The sequence below is a fragment of the Crocodylus siamensis genome, chromosome 11 (assembly GCF_052110815.1).
Source record: "Crocodylus siamensis isolate JL-2025a chromosome 11, ASM5211081v1, whole genome shotgun sequence".
NCBI classification, from domain to species: domain Eukaryota; kingdom Metazoa; phylum Chordata; order Crocodylia; family Crocodylidae; genus Crocodylus; species Crocodylus siamensis.
This window is the reverse complement of record NC_143405.1, coordinates 20,518,956-20,525,179: the sequence shown is the minus strand read 5'-3', so window position 1 is coordinate 20,525,179 and position 6,224 is coordinate 20,518,956.

Below are 6,224 nucleotides of genomic sequence, written 5' to 3'. Positions count from 1 at the left end.
GCAAGCAAAGAATGCAAATCATGTGTAAACAAGAATTTCTACTGCCTGTTCCTGGGAATGCACCTTGGCCAGGGCTGCAGTGGCAGGAGTGGGTGCCCTGCTCTGCAGAACTCCTGCTGCTCTATTTCAGCACCCTTCTGAGCCCTTGAGATGAGCGAGTCCCTTCTGCCTATATCCCTCGACCACATCCTGCCATGTGCACACAATAGGGGAGCTGCCTCAGGACTGTGCTACGCTGACCCAGATGTGAAGTCTGGCCTCTCGAGGTGCTGGCTGCAGGAAGATGGCAGCACCAGTCCTCCTGGCAGGGCACTACCTGCACTGCTCAGTGAGTGGCATCCACCTGGCTATTTTTCACCCTTTCCTATGCCCCTAACTCTAAGCTACACTGCACTTCACTTGGCTGAGATACCCCCAGAAACACATGCAGAGAGGCTGGCAGCTGGGTTTGTTGCAATAGGAAGCTACAGCTGGTGGCTGCTTGCCCGTTAAGGAACCAAAATATTGCACCAGTTCTCCAGGAACCTCACCGGCTTCCTCTTTCATTCAAGGGGCTCGTTTGGTCCAGAAAACCTTATGCCAAAATGTTCAGAAGTCAACACTGGCAGCGCTTCCACTGGAGCTCCCATTCATGGCTGTTACCTAGGCCCCTGGGTACTACGGGTGCTGCAAGCCAAAAGCAGTGGGGTTGGTAACTCTGCTGCCATCTTCACGAGCACTCTGTGCCCCTTGGGCACCTCTGATTGGTTCATGTGATGGACAAGCTGCAGCTACATGGGGCACCTTAGAACATGCACATAGAGAGATTAGCTCAGGCTGCAAGGAAGAGTAAGCCACAGGCTGGGAGAGATGGGGTAGGAGGGATGCATATAAAGGTTTGCAGTTCACAGTGCAGATGTATCAGCCACAGCCATATCATAGAATCATAGAAGTCGGGTCAGAAGGGACCTTGTAGATCTTCAAGTCCAACCCCCTGCCTGGGCAGGAGAAAAACTGGACTCAAATGAGTCCAGCCAGGTAGGCATCAACCCTCTTCTTAAAGATCCCCAGGGTAGGAGCCAGCACCACTTCCCTTGGAAGTTGGTTCCAGCTCCTAGCTGCCTTGACTGTGAAGTAGCACCTCCTGATATCTAATCTAAACCTCCTCTCCAATAATTTGTGTCCATTATTCCTTGTCATGCCAGGGGGTGCTAGGGGAAACAGTGTCTCCCCCAAACCCTTCTGGTCCCCCCTAGTGAGTTTACAGACAGTCACCAGGTCCCCCCTCAGCCTTCTCTTGTGAAGGCTGAACAGGTTTAGGTCCCGCAGTTTTTCATTGTAGGGTCTGCCCTGTTGTCCCCGGATCATGCGGGTGGCCCTCCTCTGGACCCTCTCCATGCTGTCCACATCCCTCCTGAAATGGGGCGCCCAGAACTGGACACAGTACTCCAGCTGTAGCCTGACCAGCGTCGCATAGAGGGGGAGGATCACCTCCCTGGCTCTACTTGAGATGCACCTGTGGATGCACGACAAGGTCCGGTTAGCCCTGCCAACCGTGACCTTGCGTTGTCGGCCCATGTTCATCTTGGAGTCAATGATGACTCCAAGATCCCTTTCTGCCTCCATGCTCTCAAGAAGGGAGTTTCCCATTCTATAAGTGTGCTGTTGGTTTCTACTGCCCAAGTGCAGCACCCTGCACTTGTCAGAGTTGAAACGCATCTTGTTTATGTTAGCCCACCTCTGCAACGTATCCAGATCTTGCTGCAATCTTTCCCTCCCTACTAGCGTGCTCACCTCACCCCAAATTTTGGTATCATCAGTGAATTTAAACAGGTTGCATTTCACCCCATCGTCCAAATCACTGATGAAGAAATTGAACAGTGCAGACCCAAGGACCGAGCCCTGGGGGACTCCGCCGCCCACTGCTCCCCAGGTCAAATATGACCCGTCCACCGCCACCCTCTGAGTATGACCCTTGGGCCAATCTGCAATCCACCTGACTGTGTAGGCATCAATGCCACAGTCGCCTAGTTTTTTAATGAGGATGGGGTGGAAGACGGTGTCAAAGGCCTTGCTGAAGTCTAGAAAGACTACGTCCATGGCAACACCTGCATCCATTGCCTTTGTGACCTGATCATAAAAGGCAATCAGGTTGGTCTGACATGACCTGCCCCTAATGAAACCGTTCTGGTTGCCCTTGAGCATCATCCCTGAAGCCGGCCCATCACAGATGTGCTCCTCGAGGATCTTCTCAAAGAGTTTCCGTAGGATTGAGCTAAGACTGACGGGCCTATAGTTGCCCGGGTCCTCTCTCTTCCCTTTTTTGAAGATAGGGACCATGTTAGCTATCTTCCAGTCATCTGGTACCTGGCCCGAGCACCACGAGCACTCGTAAAGCCGTACCAAGGGCCCTGCAATAATCCCAGCTAGCTCCCTCGACACCCTGGGGTGGAGAGCATCTGGACCCACTGACTTGAACACGTCCAGCCCCTCCAGAAGCTCTCTAACCCGGTCGTCCCCAGCCTGAGGTCTGGAGGCGTTCCCCTCAAGTCCATCTGCCATCACAGCGGTGAAGTCCCGGTCCCTGCACAAGAAAACAGACGTGAAAAACTGGTTAAAGAGTTCCGCTTTCTCCTCCTGCACAACCACCAGATTGCCCAGCGTACTTTGCAGCAGCCCCACATTATCCAGTGCCTTCTTCATCCTCCCTATATATTTCAAAAAGGACTTTTTATTATCCTTGATCTTGGACGCTAGTCCTAGCTCTATGTCCGCCTTAGCTTTCCTGACAGCCCCCCTACAGGCCTGAAAAGAGGAGGTATACTCCTTTTTGGAGATAGCAACCCCCTTCCACCGGGTGTACGCTGCCTTTTTGGTAAGCAGGTATTGCCGGATGCCCTTGGTGAGTCAGGGCGGCTTTCGGGCACTCTTGCCCCCTTTGCTTCTTGTTGGGATGGACTCCCCTTGGGCCCTGAGTATCGTCTCCTTAAGGAACGACCACTCGTCCTGGACACTGAGTTCCCCTCCCCACAAGGACCCCAGCGCCTCACCCACTAGTCTCCTCAGCTTGTTGAAGTTGGCCGTCCTAAAGTCCAAGGCTACTGTCTTGCTGCAGGCCCTTGGCACCCTGCGCTGGATGGTGAATTCCAGCAAGCGATGATCGCTATCGCCCAGGTGGTCAAGGACCTGGAGGCCCCTTACCAGGTCGTCGCCTGTGGCCAGGACCAGGTCCAACAGGGCATTTCCTCTGGTGGGGCCGTGCACCTCCTGAATTACGTGGAGGTCCTGTATCTCAGCCAGGAACCCCCTGGAACGGTCCGACCTGGCTGACTGTTCCTCCCAGCAGATGTCATGGGTGATTTTAATTACCCGGACAACTACATCCCTTGCCTTAAGTGCCTCTACAAGCTGGCCCGAAAATTCTCGGTCCAGCTCCTCCCCTTGGTTGGGGGGTCTGTAGTAGACCCCCACCATCAAATCACTGTCCCCACGGCCCCCTTGAATCTTGACCCAGAGCACTTCAGCCTGCCCTTCCTCTGAACCCATTCTGCTGGCAGAGGATGTGTGTTGCTCCTTGACATAGAGCACCACACCCCCAACTTTCCTTCCTTCTCTATCCCGCCTGTAAAGCTTAAAGCCCCTAATGCTAACTGCCCATTCATGGGACGAATCCCACCACGTTTCTGTTAGCCCTATAACATCTGGGTTTGAACTAGCTATTCTGAGGGCGAGTTCCTCCTGTTTATTCCCCATACTGCGAGCATTGGTATATTAGGCATTTAAGGCCTTACAAGACTGTGTGTGCCACCCCGTTTAGGGAGACTGTCTGGACCCCCGTTCCTTACCTTATCCCTCCTTGCCTTTGTCACCTGTCTCGCTCGGATATTGTCTCCTCGTCTTCCTGTGGCCCCCTCCCCCAGCGAGGCTAATTTAAAGCTCGCCGAACGAGATCAGCCAACCTGGAAGAGAAGACACGCTTGCCTTTAGCAGAGAGATGAAGCCCATCCCACCCCAGCAAGCCCCCCCGCCCAAAAGCATGGGTCATTATCATGGAACCCAAAGCCTGCCTGGCGGCACCAGCTGCATAAGCGCCGGTTGACCACGCCAATGCAGGCCTTGTGTCACTGTCCCCCATATGCTATATGCTATAGCCCAGCATGTGAACTTGCAAGGATGATGGCATACAAAATAACCAAGGGGGAGGTAGGAAAGAGGGAGGCTGGCCCTTGCTCAGAGACAGTGAGGAAGTTACATTCTGCAGACAAGGTTCTTACCCCAGGAGAACCTCCCTTAGCTTCAATGAAGCGCAACCTAACCGGGAGGACAGGACTACCCTCCCGAAGCTATATGGGACATGGCAGCTGGCATGAGGCTGTATGATAAACTGGAAGGGAGCCTGGAGGAGGCACAACCTAGCTATGCTTTTTCAGTACTAGCCATCCTGAGCCCACTAACCAAAAGATTATTTAAGAGGCCATAGAGGACACCAATAGAACATGCCAATTTCTGTCCCCTGCTACCTCAGCACCATGGTGGTCCACAGACAGGAATAAGCCTTGGGCAGGTATTCTGTGAGACAGCCCTTTTTCCTACAGCCATGGCTGTCTACCATCTTGTCCCAGGGTTGATTTTGAGGAGAGTTAGGAATCCAACCTACTTAGGCAATCTCTTGTCCATTTTGTACCTCTGGAAATCAGGCTCCTTATCTAACACCTCGTGTAACAAAAGCCTGGAATTTAAGCCAGTAATTCTAGTGTAGCTAAATCAGACCGGGGGGGTGGTGTATGTATGCATGCATGCATGTATGCATGTGTGTGTGTGTATACACATAAGCACACACATATATAAAGACCACCCATTTTGCTTTAAAAATTTCCATCCTGTGACTCACTTTTAGACTATAAACCAAGAGTGGGCGTCTCTTTTTTGACGCATGTGCTCTAGCTCAGTGGTTCTCAACCTTTTTTGTATCAGGACCTATTTGTAAATATTGATGGCCAGTCACGGCCCAAAAAATAGTTGAAAACACGCAAGTATTTTTGCCCCAAAATACTTATTACACACTACAAGTTAAAGCAGCTCAACAGTCATAATTTTAAAAACAGAAATCAGTATCAGCAGGCAAACATTAATAGCAATATCAACATGTGGCCCTACATTACTCCCAAGGAACATTCTGGTTTTTCTACGTTTTTCCAGGATTGTTCGCAACCGTTTCATATATTCTTGCAACTCACTTTTAGGTCATGACCCATGGGTTGAGACATGCTGCTTTAGTTTACCAGGAAATTGTATACTTGATACAGAAGTTGCTAGGTTTGGTTCTCTAGCCTGCTCTTTGTAGGAGGTTGGGCCATGGCATAGTGGTTCCTACCAGACTTTATTCTATACTCTGCTCCTGGAATGGTCTCACCATTGTTATTAGAAGACTTAAAGCCCTTTCCTTTCTCCTGCAGGATATTCATAAGTGGTGAGGTAACTCAGTTACTGAACTGTTCCAGGACTCATTCTTCAGTCCAGTGAACTTATCATGGTTTGACCTAGCCCCTGTTAGTGCTGAACAGTTTACTTTACAAGAATTTTAGATCAGCATAACCGCACTGTCTTGTAACGCAGGCTGTGAACTGACACTACCCCGCTCTCTGCAGGGTAGGAGAAGGTACAGTCAGCTGAGAGTCATACCCCAACACTTCACTTTTCACCGCAACAGCTTCCCTTTTTAACGGGAAAAAAAAAAAAGTAGTGCTTGCAGCGGGGGCAGGGCTGGGGCTTTTAGTTTTTTGACCAGGGCAAATCTCCAGGCCAGTTTCTGCAAAGTGGCTGTTTCTGCCTTCCTGTTTGGGGAGCTGGAGCAGCTGCAGCCCTAGATGCCGCGCAGAGCGAGGAAGGGGGAGTGGGGGGAAATATCTGTACAATAAAGCCGGTCCCGTCCAAAGGGGCCAAGTTTCATCAGCCTTTCTTTGGGTACTTCCTTGTTTATTTTGGGTGTGTGAACAACACAGTGGTTCCAGCATGGCTCATCCACCTCCCACAGAAGAGCAAGTCACTGGAATCACGGTCACTTATAAGCAGGCAGGCTGGCTGTTGCCGATTCCAGTATCATGGCGAGGCAGTCCTTCCTTTGTCTAAACCACGGCCTAAGACTGCTGTAAACAAGAGGAGGGACTGACAGGGCAAAGGGAGGAGAAAAGGAAAAAGAAGTGGAAGGAGAAAAAACTCAGAATGCAGAAATGCAGCGTATATGT